The sequence below is a fragment of the Nerophis ophidion genome, linkage group LG18 (assembly GCF_033978795.1).
Source record: "Nerophis ophidion isolate RoL-2023_Sa linkage group LG18, RoL_Noph_v1.0, whole genome shotgun sequence".
Taxonomy (NCBI): domain Eukaryota; kingdom Metazoa; phylum Chordata; class Actinopteri; order Syngnathiformes; family Syngnathidae; genus Nerophis; species Nerophis ophidion.
In genome coordinates this window covers 37,921,175-37,939,149 of record NC_084628.1, presented here as the reverse complement: position 1 = coordinate 37,939,149, position 17,975 = coordinate 37,921,175, and positions in this window count along the sequence as shown.

Below are 17,975 nucleotides of genomic sequence, written 5' to 3'. Positions count from 1 at the left end.
CCTTTTTTTATTTGTTTATTTTTGGTTTAAGAAATTAGACACCAGCAGGATGGTGGAACAGTGGTTAGTGCATCTGCCTCACAATACAGAGGTCCTGGGCTTGATCCTGCACTCAGGATATTTCTGTGTGGAATTTGCATGTTCTCCCCGTGAATGCGTGGGTTCCCTCCTGGTACTCCGGCTTCCTCCCACCTCCAAAGACATGCACCTGGGGATAGGTTGATTGGCAACACTAAATTGGCCCTAGTGTGGGAATGTGAGTGTGAATGTTGTCTGTCCTCTCTCTCTCATGCCTCTGCCACCGGCAACTCCCACCAAGTCACTCGTCCCGGCTGCTGCTAATAAGGGTGACGAGTGATTAGATAACAAATCCCAGCTGGGCAATCCACTCACTTGCCGCTGTTTTCATGCGGCAGGCCCGCAGGCCACGCCCCCCCCCCCCGCACAAGGTGAAATTAGATCATCTCCCACGGCACACCAGACTGTATCTCACGGCTCACTACTGTGCCGCAGCACAGTGGTTGAAAAATACATTTTCTATAGGGTTGTGTGTGTGTGTGTGTCAGGGTCTCAGTCTTGCATAATCACTCCTGTATCGCCGTGGACGGCACAAACCCTGAAAGTCAGGACAAGTAAGTCAAAAGTGAGGAGAATATTAACGACATCATTCACGACTTTAATGGAGCACGACCGCAGGCCTAAATGTATTTAACGTACACATGATAGAATCTGTCGTTTGTCTTCCTGGCATACCCCTTAAAAAAAAAAAAAAAAAAAGGACAATAAATATGTTTAATGATGGAGAGAAATAATCTAAAGACACTTGTTGTGTTTTGTTCTGCTCGGGGGCTCCCCTCCATCGCAGCAACAACTCAATTGTTTGCACATTTCTTCTCGTTTTATGTGGTAAATAACGTCAATACCAGTCCCCGCCGTATTTTACAACAAAAAAGTGTTACTCTCAGATAAAGCTCTTCTTCTGTGTGTCAGGAAAAGTTAGCGTTTTTTAATGATTTACTGCAAACGTCAAAGATCCTCTATACAAACCCTTTTAATTGAGCTAAAAAAACACTAATCAAAGATCTTCTATATGACCTGAACGCTCTGCTGATTTAAATTCTTTCGGACTAATTGAAGGACTTCTCTACGGACCAAAACACTCTGCTCTTTTTAATGTTTTACCTCCAAATTACCAGTATTTCGCTGCTATTTTCAATTATTCGTCAAAGATCCTCTATATCAGTGGTGTCAAACTCAAATACAGAGCGGGCCAAAATTTAAAACTGAACGAAGCCACGGGCCGAGGTTGAACAAATGAATCCTTTAATAAGGACCCAAACAAGTTTTGCATTGAATAATGACCAAGCAAGGCTTATATAACTTTATAGTGACATGCAAAATCGAGTTTAAAATAATAATAATTAAAACATATCAATGGCATATCAAATAAAATAAAAATACAAATTTAATGCCTCTTTTCGGCGGCTGGTTTGAGTTGGGGCGGGGTTTGGTGGTAGCAGGGGTGTATATTGTAGCGTCCCGGAAGAGTTAGTGATGCAAGGGGTTCTGGGTATTTGTTCAGTTGTGTTTATGTTGTGTTACGGTGCGGATGTTCTCCCGAAATGTGTTTGTCATTCTTGTTTGGTGTGGGTTCACTGTGTGGCGTATATTTGTAACTGTGTTAAAGTTGTTTATACGGCCCCCCTCAGTGTGACCTGTATGGCTGTTGACCAAGTATACCTTGCATACACTTGTGTGTGTGTATGAGCCGCATATATTATGTGAGTGGAGGAAAAGCGGACGTGGCGACATGTAACGAACGCCAAAGGCAGTGCTTTTACGGCCCGCCCCCAATATTATTGTCCAGGTGGAAATCGGGAGAAATTCGGGAGGGGCACTGAACTTTGGTAGTCTCCCGGGAAAATCGGGAGGGTTGACGAGTATGAGTATTAGCGGTGAATGTGGTGTTACAGCGGCGGGACAGCTCTAATGTTAATTTGATATTGCCTCAAGGGCCAAATGAAATTACACGGCGGGCCAAATTTGGCCCGCGGGCCAGAGTTTGACACCCATGCTCTATATGAAACCCTGTGCTTCTTTTCAATGATCTATAAAAAACTAATCAAATATATTCTGTGTGACAAGGATTGTCCGGTTCAAACACTGATGGCATTTCTTAAACAAGACAAGAAGCAAGGAATTACACAGACACAGAATTCATTTTAGCTCAATTGAGGAGAAACGTCTGAGCTGTACACTTTGTACAGTCTTCCACCACGCTATGGCGAAAGGTTGCACGCCGCCTCTTTTATTTGGACTTTCCCTGATTACATGGCAACAGCTGTTTCTAAGGGAAGGGGGGTGGTAAACAGCCGTTGCCCTCGGTCACAAAACGGTTCAAAGAAAAGATGCTTGGAGCTTGCGTCGGCTCCCGATTCCCGACCGCTTTGTTGATCTAAGTCAAGACAAAATCTTGCAATAGATCAAAGAAACAGACGCCTGCATGTCGCTTCCCATCGTACACAGTGGAGTTTTACAAGCCTTTTGCTTGGTAAGATCAAAGATAGCTTTTTTTCATCTCGCCGGGAAATCATGGCAACACCAAGTTTTGTGAAAACTTAGATACAATTATTCTGACAGGAATGCCTCGTTGTTTCTAATGATTAGATGTAAATATGCTGGTCAAAGATCTTCTATATGACTGTAATGCTCTGCTGTTTTTAAGTACTCCAACAATACTAATCAAAGATATTCCATACGTCAGGAACAATGTGCTACTGTTTTTAAATATTTACTACAAAAACACCAATCAAACATCTTCTATATGACCTGAACGCTCTGCTGATTTAAATTATCAAGGCCAAAAACTGAAAAATGTCTGTAATGACAAAAAAACCCTCTGCTGTTGTTAATGTTTTACCTCCAAATTACTAGTCCAAGATCTTCCATTTGATCGTAACATGCTGATACTTTCAATTATTAGTCAAAGATCCTCTATATGAAACCCTGTACTTCATTTCAATGATCTATAAAACTGTTATGTTCAAAGGGAAGGAGGCGACAACCAGGACAGAACTGCGGTTCTTTCAAGGTTTATTTTAAACCTTTGATAAATATATGACATGTGTATGCTACTCTAAGTGAATGAGTGTGACTATGTGTAATATTAATAATGTAAATGTTACCCAGGGTTGTTGTCTGTGAGTGTTGGTTGTAATCTTTCGTCGAATCACGTGGGGCAAGACGAAGAGGCAGTTCGTGGACAGGCAATGGGTCGTGGGGAGGAGCGAGGCAGTGTAGTCTGGGTCCGAGCAGGGAGGTCGTGGATCGAGGAGGGCAGTCAGGAATCCGGTTGGATGTCGAAGGACAAGGCTTGATCACGGAAGGCAGGGGAGTCACTGTGAACACACAAAGAGACATGAACCAGGGATACACAGAGAGAGAGCAAAGCAAAGGTGAGGAAATCGCGGGGAAGGGGATGCCAGACGTGAAGCTTACGGGAAGGTTAGCGACGTTCTGGCAAAGGTTCCTTGGGTCTGCTGGTCTTTATGCCGCTCCCTTTCATCAAGTTCAGGTGTGTCGATTGTTGATTGACCACAGGCTTGTTGCTGCGCAGGCGTGCTGCCCTCAGCACGAGTGGGGACAAGTCTGAGTGCGCTGTCAAAGGAGGCGCATCTTGGCGCGCTGTCAGCAGAGGCGGCCGCAGCTCCAGCCGCCGAGGAAACGCGGGTTCGACTCCGTGTCATGACAGTACCTCCCCCCTTATGCGAGGCCCCCGACGAGCGCCGGGGAGCATCAGGATTGGCACGGTAGAAATCCTCCAGAAGAGAGGGGTCGGCAAGATAGGAGGCAGGCACCCAAGATCTGTCTTCCGGCCCATATCCATCCCAGTCCACCAGATAAACGAGCCCCCTACCTTGTCGACGGACCCTGAGTATTTCCTTGACCGTCCAAACCTGATCTCCATTCGGCAAGAACCTCGAGGGTGGAGGGGCAGGGGTAGCAGGGGACAGAGAACTCTCCGCTACCGGCTTAATCTGGGACACATGGACCACTGAGTGCCGCTTGACAGAGGGTGGAAGAGCCAATTTGACAGACACAGGATTTATGATGGACAAGATGGCAAAAGGACCAACGTAACGTGGCGCCAATTTTCTAGATGGTACCTGGAGGCTGAGGTCCTTTGTGAGTAGCATAACTTGTTGTCCTGGCTGATACGACGGTGCTGGAATGCGATGACGGTTGGCGTTGCGGCACATCTTCTCAGAGGCCCTCTTTAAGGCCGCACGAGCGGCTCTCCACACCCTCTGACACCGCCTAATATGAGCCCTAGTCGAGGGCACAGCGATTTCCAGTTCCTGTTGGGGAAACAAGGGGGGTTGATAACCCAACGAGCACTCAAATGGAGACATGCCGGTAGCGGAGCTCTTCAAGGAGTTATAGGAAAACTCCACCCAAGGCAAATATTTGCTCCAGGACGTAGGTTGATGACTGGCGACACAGCGTAGCATGGTCTCCAAGCTTTGGTTCGCCCTCTCAGCCTGCCCGTTGCTCTGGGGATGGTATCCCGATGTGAGGCTGACCGAGGCCCCGATTCCCTTGCAGAAGGCTCTCCATATTTGTGATGTAAACTGAGGGCCTCGGTCAGAGACGATATCCACCGGGATACCATGTTGCTTGACGACGTGTTGTGTGAGAAGCTCAGACGTTTCTGAGGCAGAAGGTAACTTGCGGAGCGGAATGAAGTGGGCTGCTTTGGAAAAACGGTCAACAATAGTTAAGATGGTGGTGTTACCTCTAGATGCTGGAAATCCCGTGACGAAATCCAGAGCAATGTGTGACCAAGGACGGGCAGGAATGGAGAGAGGGTGAAGGAGACCAGCAGGAGGCCTGTGTGACGTCTTGCTACGGGCACAAGTAGAACAAGCAGCGATGAACTCACGAGTGTCTTTGGCCATGGATGGCCACCAAAAACGTCTTCGCAGCAGTGATAGGGTTCGTTGAAAACCTGGATGGCAAGAAAACAGGCTGGAATGCCCCCAATCCAGGATTCTGGGTCGTAGCTCCTGATGGACAAACAGCTTGTTGGGTGGTCCACCTCCTGGTCCTGGATTGGAACGCAGCGCAGATTTTACCAGGTCCTCCACCTTCCAGGTTACCATCCCCACAATACGAGTGGGAGGAAGGATGGGTTCCGCCTCTGACGGACAGGTGGACTCTCTTACAAATAACCGGGATAGAGCGTCAGCCTTAGTGTTCTTGGAACCTGGTCTGAAAGAGAGCACGTAATTGAAGCGGGAGAAAAATTGCTGCCACCTTGCCTGGCGATTGTTGATTCTTTTTGCAGCTCGGATGTGCAGAAGGTTGCTGTGGTCGGTCAGAATCTGGAACTGGTGTCTAGCTCCTTCCAGCCAGTGTCTCCATTCCACCAGGGCCTCGTGGACCACCAATAACTCTCTATTCCCAGCATCATAGTTCTGTTCGGCCTGAGTCAGACGTCTAGAGAAGAAGGCAACAGGGTGAATCAAATTGTCACTCTTGGATCTTTGAGAGAGAATAGCCCCAATCCCCGAGTCTGAGGCGTCCACCTCAACCAAGAAGGCAGTGTCCAAGTCGGGGTGAACTAGAATGGGGGCGGAAACAAAACGTTCCTTTAGTTCCTCAAAGGCCTTCCTAGCCAAAAGAGTCCACACGAAAGGCACGTTTGTAGACGTGAGAGCGTGGAGCGGTGCCGCAACCCTACTGAAGTTCTGGATGAATCGTCGGTAGAAGCTGGCAAAGCCGAGGAACCTCCGAAGTTCCGTCCTTGTGGTTGGTTGCGGCCACTTCACCACGGCCTCCACCTTCTTCGGGTCGGGTCTTATATGACCCCTTTCGACCACAAATCCCAGGAATTCAACCGAAGAGGAGTGGAAGCAGCATTTTTCTGCCTTAACAAATAGACAATTTTCCAAGAGGCGTTGCAGGACACGTCGGACATGTTGCTGGTGATCAGAGAGGTTACGGGAGAAAATCAGAATATCGTCAAGGTACACAACCACGAATTGATCCAGCATGTCACGGAGGATGTCGTTAACTAGTGTTTGAAAAACTGCAGGTGCGTTAGTAAGTCCAAAGGGCATTACCCGATACTCATAATGCCCCATATGGGTGTTGAAGGCAGTTTTCCACTCGTCTCCCTTTCTGATACGTACCAGGTGATAGGCGTTCCGAAGATCCAGTTTGGTGAATATGGTTGCAGGTGCCAAGGACTCAAAGGAAGAGTTGAGTAGCGGAAGAGGGTACTTGTTTTTGATGGTAATGTTGTTGAGGTGACGGTAATCAATGCAGGGCCGAAGTGACCCGTCCTTCTTGGCCACAAAAAAGAATCCCGCCGCCAGTGGAGACTTGGACGGGGTAATTATGCCCGTGGCAAGACCCTCCGAAATATACTTCCTCATGGCCTCCTTCTCTGGAAGAGACAAACTGTAAAGGCGACTAGACGGCAGGGTAGCGTTAGGGAGTAATTCAATGGCACAGTCATAGGGCCTATGAGGGGGTAGTCCCAGAGCACGTACCTTACTGAAGACCTCAGCTAGGTCGTGATAGCAAGCAGGAACCAGGGATAGATCAGCCTTGGGAGTCGGGGTAGTGGATTGGCGGACCGGTGGGGATGCCGACCCAAGACAGTTGGCCATGCATGGTGTGCCCCAAGCTAGGATTCTGCCGGAAGTCCAGGAAATATGGGGATTGTGGTGACGAAGCCAAGATCTTCCAAGCACAAGTGGGGCTACTGGAGCCTCCAGCACCCATAGGCTGATGGTCTCCTTATGGTTACCAGAAATGGTCATGGAAAGGGGCTCCGTGCGGTATTTGATGGGGCCCAATGGCCGTCCATCCAGGGCCTGTGCTGGCAGCGTCTTGTCCAGGAAGATCAAGGGAATGCCCATCTGCCGGGCGAACTTGTAGTCCAAAAGACTTTCGTCAGCTCCAGAGTCCACAAATGCCTGTACTCGAATGCTCCTCTTGTCCCAGGCCAGAATAGTGGGGAGCAGTATGTCTGGATTTTCTTCATTACGGGGGAATAAGGTATGGTTCACCTGGATAGTAGTGGTATTAGAGGAACGGTCTGGTTCCACTTCTGCCTTGAAGGTAGGCAGAGTTTGGCTCCTGGAGGCAGCTCTCTGGTCTCGCTCTGCTGCTCGCTCACAAAGTCTTAAGTCAAATTGGAGGGCCAGTTCAATGAGGTCTTTGCAGGAAAGAGGTCTGTCTCTCAGCAGACCATCTTTAATCTCTTCAGAGAGGCCGCGACGGAATGCGCTTTGGAGTGCCCTGTCCCCCCAACCGCTGTCCGCCGCCAGGGTCCGGAATTCCAGGGTATAGGCTGCCACGGAACGTGAGCCCTGTGAGATGGAGTGCAGACGTCCGGCCGCGTCTCCCCCATCCTTGGGGTGATCAAAAACAGCCTGAAATTCCACACGGAATGCAGAATAGTCGGAGTTGAGCCCCATGGTCCTGTCGACTGCGGCAGTAGCCCACTTGAGAGCCGGGCCGGAAAGCAAAGAAAATATAAATGCAATCTTGGCACCATCGGAGGAATAGCGGGAGGGCTGGTGACGAAAGATGAGGTCACATTGTACCAAAAACCCTCGACATAGTTCAAAGTCCCCCTCAAAGGGTCTAGGGCTGGCAATTCTGGGCTCTCGTTCCAGAATACTGTGTTCAGGTCTTCTGACTGGAGAAGCATGTGGGGGTTCCACAGGTCCTGGACTGGCCCCAGGGCACATGTTGTCCAGTCTGGAATGTAGTCGGGTAAAGTCTCTCTCTAATTTGTCCTCAAGGGCAGAAAAACGAACCTGATGTTCGCTAACCACGGAGCTAAGGATTGCCAGGTCGGAGGATCTGGATGTCCGGGGCTGGGGCTTACTGTTGTCACCTGGTTCCGACATGTTGTTGGCCAGAACGTACTGTTATGTTCAAAGGGAAGGAGGCGACAACCAGGACAGAACTGCGGTTCTTTCAAGGTTTATTTTAAACCTTTGATAAATATATGACATGTGTATGCTACTCTAAGTGAATGAGTGTGACTATGTGTAATATTAATAATGTAAATGTTACCCAGGGTTGTTGTCTGTGAGTGTTGGTTGTAATCTTTCGTCGAATCACGTGGGGCAAGACGAAGAGGCAGTTCGTGGACAGGCAATGGGTCGTGGGGAGGAGCGAGGCAGTGTAGTCTGGGTCCGAGCAGGGAGGTCGTGGATCGAGGAGGGCAGTCAGGAATCCGGTTGGATGTCGAAGGACAAGGCTTGATCACGGAAGGCAGGGGAGTCACTGTGAACACACAAAGAGACATGAACCAGGGATACACAGAGAGAGAGCAAAGCAAAGGTGAGGAAATCGCGGGGAAGGGGATGCCAGACGTGAAGCTTACGGGAAGGTTAGCGACGTTCTGGCAAAGGTTCCTTGGGTCTGCTGGTCTTTATGCCGCTCCCTTTCATCAAGTTCAGGTGTGTCGATTGTTGATTGACCACAGGCTTGTTGCTGCGCAGGCGTGCTGCCCTCAGCACGAGTGGGGACAAGTCTGAGTGCGCTGTCAAAGGAGGCGCATCTTGGCGCGCTGTCAGCAGAGGCGGCCGCAGCTCCAGCCGCCGAGGAAACGCGGGTTCGACTCCGTGTCATGACAAAAACATTAATTAAAGATTCTATGTGTGACAGGAATGTCTTGTGGTTTTTTAATGATTACATGTAATAATGCTTATCAAAGATCTTCTATATGATTGTTAATGATCCGCTATTTTTTTATTACCGCAAAAATTCCAATCAAATATATTTTGTGTGACAGAAATGCCTTGTTGTTCTTAATGATTAGATGTAAATATGCCGATCAAAGATCTTCTATATGACTGTAATGCTCTGCTGTTTTTAAGTACTCCAAAAATACTAATCAAAGATATTCAAAAACACTAATCAAAGATCTTCTATATGACCTGAACGCTCTGCTAAATTAAATGATTTAGGACTGATTGAAGAACTTCTCTGGCTTCACGGTGGTGGAGGGGTTAGTGCGTCTGCCTTACAATACGAAGGTCCTGAGTACTCCTGGGTTCAATCCCGGGCTCGGGATCTTTCTGTGTGGAGTTTGCATGTCCTTCCCGTGAATGCGTGGGTTCCCTCCGGGTACTCCGGCTTCCTCCCACTTCCAAAGACATGCACCTGGGGATAGGCCGCTCCCACTTCCAAAGACATGCAACTGGGGATAGGCCCCTCCCACTTCCAAAGACATGCACCTGGGGATAGGTTGATTGGCAACACTAAATGGGCCTTGGTGTGTGAATGTTGTCTGTCTATCTGTGTTGGCCCTGTGATGAGGTGGCGACTTGTCCAGGGTGTACCCCGCCTTTTGCGTGATTGTAGCTGAGATAGGCACCAGCGACCCCAAAGGGAATAAGCGGTAGAAAATGGATGGATGGATAGATTTGCTGTAAAAACGTTAATCAAAGATCTTCTTTATGACAAGAATGCTTATTGTTTATACTTAAACAAATGTAAGTCAAAGATCCTTTATAGGACAGGAATGAATATATTATGTATGACAGTAATGTTCTGTTTGCAAATATCTACTGAAAAACCTTTGTCAAAGACTGTTTTTAATGACCTACTGTGAAATAAAAATGCCATGTCTGGAAGAAATGTTTAGCTGTTTTTTTTTAGAATCTACTGCAGGAAAAGCTAGTCAAAGATCCTCTAAATGCTGTGCTTAATGATGTATTGCAAAACTCATATTACATATGATTGATATGGCAGAAATACTCTGCTGGTATTAATGATCTATGTGGTACACAAAGCTATTCTATACAACAGTAACACTCTGCTGTTTTTAAGGATTTACTATAAATGATTTGCTGTGAAAACGTTAATCGAATATCTACTTTTTGATAAGAATGCTTACTGTTTATAATGCTATATACTTAAAAACATATAAGTCAAAGATCCTTTATAGGACAGGAATGAAGATATTATGTATGACAGTAATGTTCTGTTTGCAAATATCTACTGAAAAACCTTTGTCAAAGACTGTTTTTGATGACATACCGCCAAAATGTGAAATAAAAATGCCATGTCTGGCAGAAATGTTGTGCTGTTTTTTTTTTTTTAGAATATACTGCAGGAAAAGCTAGTCAAAGATTCTATAAATGCTGTGCTTATTGATCTATTGCAAAACTCCTATAAAATACATTTTATATAGCAGAAATACTCTGCTGGTATTAATGATCTACGTGTTACACAGAGATATTCTATACTACAGTAACACTCTGCTGTTTTTAATGATTTAATATAAATTATTTGCTGTAAAAACGTTAATCGAAGATTTTCTTTTTGATAAGAATGCTTACTGTTTATAATGCTATACATAAAAAAATATAAGTCAAAGATCCTTTATAGCAGTGGTCCCCAACCTTTCTGTATCCGCGGACCGGTCAACGCAGGTGGGGGTCCTTTTTTTATTTTTTTAAATTTTTTTCTTTGTCATGAAAAAGGGACGTTTTTATCAATCAATCAATCAATCAATCAATCAATGTTTACTTATATAGCCCTAAATCACTAGTGTCTCAAAGGGCTGCACAGACCACTACGACATCCTCGGTAGGCCCACATAAGGGCAAGGAAAACTCACACCCAGTGGGACGTCGGTGATAATGATGACTATGAGAACCTTGGAGAGGAGGAAAGCAATGGATGTCGAGCGGGTCTAACATGATACTGTGAAAGTTCAATCCATAATGGATCCAACACAGCAGCGAGAGTCCCGTTCACAGCGGAGCCAGCAGGAAACCATCCCAAGCGGAGGCGGATCAGCAGCGCAGAGATGTCCCCAGCCGATACACAGGCAAGTAGTACATGGCCACCGGATCTAAAAGGGAGGTTTTTGTGGTTGGTGCACTAATTGTAAGTGTATATTGTATTTTTATGTTGATTTAATTCCAAAAAATAAAAATAAAATAAAATATATATTTTTTTTAAATAAAAATTAATTTAATTTTTTTTTTTCTGCGGCCGGTACTAATCAGGCCGCGGCCCGGTGGTTGGGGACCATTCCTTTATAGGACAGGAATGTTCTGTTTGCAAATATCTACTGAAAAACCTTTGTCAAAGACTGTTTTTGATGACCTACCACTAAAATGTGAAATAAAAATGCCATGTCTGTTTGTTTTTTTTAGAATCTACTGCAAGAAAAGCTACTCAAAGATCATATAAATGCTGTGCTTAATGATCTGTTGCAAAACTCTTATAAAATATATTTTTTATGGCAGAAGTTTTTATGATTTTTTTTTTGGGGGGGCAGAAATCTGCTGCAAAAACTCTCCCAAGTTTTGAAACTTAACAGGTGTTGTCTTAATCTGTCTGCAATGTGTTCTTGCAGTTCCAGTCCACTAGGGGGCGGTTGTTGCCTGAGTCATAGCTGCGGCTGCGGGGCCAACATGGATAGAAGAAGTTCGCCTCCGTTGGACTACTAACAAGATGGTAATCGATGAAACATTAACACTTATAATTAACTTTTACATTAACATCAGTTAGAGAAACATGTTTATTGTTTTTTTTTTGGTGTAAACGTCATGTTGATAAAGTGAACGTATCTGGTGCTAAATGCTAATGTTTTTATTTTTTTATTTTATTTTTTTTCCGCCGTTGACAACCAGCAATGTTTTTCTTGTCTTCTTCAGGTAACAACAGACTTCAAATATTCGTACTTTCTGTTTGAAACATTGTTTCAATTGCTAAACACTTTTGAAAAAAAAGCTGAGAAAAGGACATTACTGACTTCTGGAACGGGATTTTGTTCGATTTTGGTCCAAGTAAAAAAAAAAAAAGCGCCGCCTTCACAAAATGGCGACCACATTTTTTTGTAAATTATTATTTCATTGTGACGTCAAAAATACGCTGACATGTTACGTAACTGTCGTGGCAAATGTGTTTCTCTTTTAGCAAAACAAATTTTAATTGACAATTTGAGGCGGTCTTGAAAACATGACGTAGGCATTTCGATTAAAAAAACACATTTTTGTAATGTCCTGTACTATGCTTTGTAACACCAATTGATTAACGTGGATCCCGACTCAAACAAGTTGAAAAACGTATTCGGGTGTTACCATTTAGTGGTCAATTGTACGGAATATATACCCCGCTATCTATCTGTGTTGGTCCTGCGATGAGGTGGCGACTTGTCCAGGGTGTATGCAGCCTTCCGCCCGATTGTAGCTGAGATAAGCACCAGGGCCCCCCACAACCCCAGAGGGAATAAGCGGTAGGAAATGGATGGATATACCCCGCCCTTCCGCCCGAATGCAGCTGAGATAGGCTCCAGCACCCCCCCCCCCCCCCCCCCCCCGCCACCCTAAAAGGCACAAGCGGTAGAAAATGGATGGACGTACGGAACATGTACTGTACTGTGCAATCTACTAATACAAGTTTCAATAAATCCACTTTGGCAGACATTGTATTCACTTTCACTTACCAACATCCTTAAAGGCCTACTGATAGCCACTACTAGCGACCACACAGTCTGATAGTTTATATATCAATGATGAAATATTAACATTGCAACACATGCCAATACGGCCTTTTTAGTTTACTAAATTGCAATTTTAAATTTCCCGGGAGTTTCTTGTTGAAAACGTCGCAAAATGATGATGTTAGGAAGTATGAGCGCTGCACACACACAAAGCTAAAAGTCGTCTGCTTTATCGCATAATTACATAGTATTTTGGACATCTGTGTTGCTGAATCTTTTGCAATTTGTTCAATTAATAATTGGAGAAGTCACAGTACAAAGATGGAGTTGGGAAGCTTTAGCCTTTAGCCACAAAAATACGCAGTGATTCCTTGTTTAAAATTCCCGGAGGTGAAACTTTACTATGGATCAGAGGACATGAATCCCAACCACATCTCAACCAGCAGGTTTTGGTGAGAAAATTGTAGTAAAAAGTCGCCACTTACCGGAGATCAGCTGAGCTTGTGCCGGCCATAATGCTGCCGTCGACTTCCCTCAGACACTGGCCTCAACACACCCGTGGAGACACCCTTCCGACTATCAGGTACTATTAAACTCACTAAAACACTAGCAACACAATAGAAAGATAAGGGATTTCCCAGAATTATACTAGTAAATGTGTCTAAAAACATTTTGTTGCCTAGTCCGTCACTATCAATATCCTCAAACACGAATCTTTCATCCTCGCTCAAATTAATGGGGAAATTGTTGTTTTCTCGGTCCGAATAGCTCTTTTTGTTGGAGGCTCCCTTTAAAAACAATGTGAGGATGTGAGGAGCCATCGAACATGTGACGTCATCATCTGCGACTTCCGGTACAGGCAGGGCTTTTCTGTTAGCGACCAAAAGTTGCGAACTTTATCGTGGATGTTCTCTACTAAATCCTTTCAGCAAAACTATGGCAATATCGCGAAATTATCAAGTACGACACATAGAATGGACCTGCTATCCCCGTGTAAATAAGAAAATCTCATTTCAATAGGCCTTTAAAGGCCTACTGAAATTTCTTATGTAAACGCTTTTCAGTAGGCCTTTAAAGACCTACTGAAATGAGATTTTCTTATTTAAACGCGGATAGCAGGTCCATTCTATGTGTCGTACTTGATCATTTTGCGATGTTGCCATATTTTGGCTGAAAGGATTTAGTAGAGAACATCGACGATAAAGTTCGCAACTTTTGGTTGCTAATAAAAAAGCCTTGCCTTTACCGGAAGTAGCAGACGATGTGCGTGTGACGTCACGGGGTGTGGAGCTCCTCACATCCTCATATTGTTTACAATCATGGCCACCAGCAGCCAGAGCGATACGGACCGAGAAAGCGACGATTTCCCCATTAATTTGAGCGAGGATGAAAGATTTGTGGATGAGGATAGTAAGAGTAAAGGACTAGATGAGGGCAGTGAGAGCGATTCAGATGTTATTAGACACATTTACTAGGATAATTCTGGAAAATCCCTTATCCGCCTATTGTGTTACTAGTGTTTTAGTGAGATTATATGGTACCTAAAGGCGGAGGGGTGTGGCCACGGGTGCGGTGAGCGCCAGTGTCTCCGGTGGGAGGAGGTAATAGTCCGCAGCTGCAGGAGGACGCAAGCTCCGCTCATAACTACGGTAAGAGCTGACTTATTACCACAATTTTCTCACCGAAACCTGCCGGTTGACATGTGGTCGGGATCCATGTTCGCTTTACCGCTCTGTTCCATAGTAAAGCTTCACCTTCGGGAATTTTAAACAAGGAATCACCGTGTGTTTGTGTTGCTACAGGCTAAAAGATTCCCACCTCCATCTTTCTACTTTGACTTCTCCATTATTAATTGAACAAATTATAAAAGATTCAGCAACACAGATGTCCAGAATACTGTGTAATTATGCGATTAAAGCAGACTACTTATAGCTTGGATCGGGCTGGAAAAAAAAAGGTCCGCTACAACTGGTGACGTCAAACGCAGGCGTCATCATACCACGACGTTTTCAACAGGATACATCGCAGGAAATTTAAAATTGCAATTTAGTAAACTAAAAAGGGCGTATTGGCATGTGTTGCAATGTTAATATTTCATCATTGATATATAAACTATCAGACTGCGTGGTTGGTATGTAGTGGGTTTCAGTAGGTCTTTAAATGGATATTAACTACTGTTGTAATTTGTAATATGGTATTGGGAATAAACTTGATTGATTGATTGATTGAATCACCATGAATTGATTTATGTGGACTCCGACTTAAACAAGTTGAAAAACTTATTCGGGTGTTGCCATTTAGTGGTCAATTGTACGGAATATGTACTGTACTGTGCAATCTACTAATAAAAGTTTCAATCAATCAGTCAATTGTAAATTGATTGATTGATTGATTGATTGATTTGTATTACAACAAATGCGTGTGTGCAAGTAGAAACTCTGCTTCTTTCCGTGCCATGCGTCATATTACAATCATAATTATTTTGACACAGTGTTCAAAAACAAGGGGGGAAAAAAATACATAAATGAGGGATATTTTATTTGAAGTAAGCAAAATTATCTGCCAATAGAACAGGAACATTTGGCTTGTCAAGACTTTACAAAACAAGTAAAATGAGCTAACCTCAATGAACCCAAAAATACCTTAAAATAAGTACATTCTCACTAATAACAAGTGCACTTTTCTTGGTAGAAAAAAGAGACCGTTTTGCTCAATATGTTGAAAAATATTGTTAAATGAAGTAAATGCTAGTGACATTATCTTGACGTAATGATATGCGCTCTGCATTATATTTTTTGAAATCAGCAAACTTATACTAACAACTAATTTATTGTTCTTAATGGAAAGGCAACAAGGCAAGTGCTTGTTACCCTCGGGGTCTCCTAGCCGCTCAGGCAAATCATACGGTCTAAAAATGTATTTTTCCATCGACAACATGAGATCATCGCACCAAGTGCGTGCTTTTTCAGTCAATTAGTGCGCATAATACAGCCCGGCCAAAATATCTTTAATTGTAATTTTGAAGAATTCCTCTGAATATGTAGTAACTATTTCTGTTCCAAATTGTTAGAAATGTTAAATGTTTAAATATTAACTGTGCCGACTGTACTACTATATGAGTACCTATTTTCTATTGTTTTATTGGAAACAAAACTGCAAAGTCCATTTGGCTCTCATCTGTTTTAATTATGAGACACAATTGTGTCAAAGTCATGATTTTAAAAACTTAACTTTACTTTGAAAAAAGTGATTTTATACTTGTGAGTGGAGATGACACAACTTTGCAACACTTGAAGACAGAAAATAAGCAAATATCACCCTTGTTTGAGATATTATTTCTAAGTAAGATGAAATATCTCAAATAAGGGTGATATTTGCTTATTTTCTGTAAAATAAGATAATTCTTCTCACTAATCAGATTTTATTTTAGTGTTTTACTTTTTTTAAGGGTTTTGGTCCTGAATGATCTCAGTAAGATATTACAGCTTGTTGCTGAGATGTTATGACCTATAATGAGTAAAACATGCTTGAAACTACAATATCAACTATTGCAAAGCAGTGTCATCAACACTCACAAGTAGAACTCTACTTTTTTTTTTTTAAAGTAATACTTTATTTCAAGCATGAAAAAAAAAATCATGACTTTGACACAATTGTGTCTCATAATTAAAACAGATGACAGCCAAATGGACTTTGCAGTTTTATTTCCAATGAAACAAAAGAAAATAGGTACTCTTATAGTAGTACGGTCGACACAGTACAGTAAACTGACAGTTAATATTTAAACAATTAACATTTCTAACAATTTGGAACAGAAAAGGTTCATGCACATTCAGGTAAATTCCTCAAAATTACACTTAAAACAATTATGCATGCGCACTAATTGACTGAAAAAGCACGCACTTGGCGCGATGATGTCATGTTGTCGATGGAAAAATGCATTTTTAGACCGTATGATTTGCCTGAGCGGCTAGGAGACCCCGAGAGTAACAAGCGCTTGCCTTGTTGCCTTTCCGTTAAGAACAATAAATTAGTTTTTAGTATAGGTTTGCTGGTTTCAAGAAATGTAATATCATTCTGTCAAGATAATGGCACTGGCATTTACTTCATTTCAGAATATTTTTCAACATATTGAGCAAAAAGGTTTCTTTTTTTCTACCAAGAAAAGTGCACTTATTAGTGAGGATATATTTATTTTAAGGTATTTTTTGGTACATTGAGGGTAGCTAATTTGACTTGATTTGTAAAGTCTTGACAAGCCAAATGTTCTTGTTCTATGGCAGATCATTTTGCTTAGTTCAAATAAAATACCCCTCATTTTTGTGTATTTTTTCTTGTTTTTGTACACTGACTTTTTGCAGTGTGGGTTAATTAGTATTTGCACTCTTTTGTTGTGCCAAAGACATTTATAAATCCCCACCTTTTTTTTTTACTGCAGGACTGCTTAAGGTGAAGGCATTCTACACGGCGTTCAAATGGGGTAAGTGCAGAGCCCTAACTTTCATTCATTAATGTCTTCACCAAAATAAAGTGTCACGGTCAGCCATGAAACACAAGTGGTAAGATTTTCTTATCCATACATATTTGTAAATACCAGTGGCGGGCCGTGCGTTTCCCACTTAGGCCTTCAGTGATGTCCGACTTTAATAATTACTTCTCAAAATACCATCATTTATGTCACCACAAGACCATTGCTGGACAAATACGATACAGGAATACATTTACGCACTACTGCACATTGAAACCCATCAACAGTGTACAAAACAGGTTATTTTCTGCGGGATCGGATCGATACAACGTCCGCATTACTGAAGTCGCCGCACCGATATAGGAGTCTTGTTCTTTAAATATCCTTCTTGAAAATGGCCTTGCAAATATACGTGTTGTCTTCTCTAACTATAAAAGATGCAGACGACGCATGTTTGCTGACTTCTTAAAGTTTACTCCACAGTGTGCTCATCAATGACATCCCGCTGTTGGCATGGCTAAACTTGGCTACTGCGCATACGCTTGATTGAAACTTTTATTAGTAGATCGCACAGTAGAGTACATATTCCATTCAATTGACCACTAAATGGTAACACCCAATAAGTTTTTCAACTTGTTTAAGTCGGGGTCCACGTTAATCAATTCATGGTAATTCACTACTGTGGCATGCTGGGTAATGGAATTCTTACGTTACCTAAGCTCATAACATCACTATATATCTGCTTTAGGCCAGCTGGAAGGCCTTACTGACAACAACTCGTGATCTGATTGGCTATCGCAACTGTCTATCAACTGTATGTTGCCGTTCACTTACAGTGCACGGACGCCTGGGCAGATTTAGTATAGCATGGCAACATAAGCTGGTTGAATTCTGATTGGATACAAACTTTACAACCTTAAAAACAACAGCACTGGAAGGAGCATATAATATGACACGAAGAGAATATGAATACTTTGATATTTAGGGAAAGTAAATAAAAAAAGTACTTTTATCTTT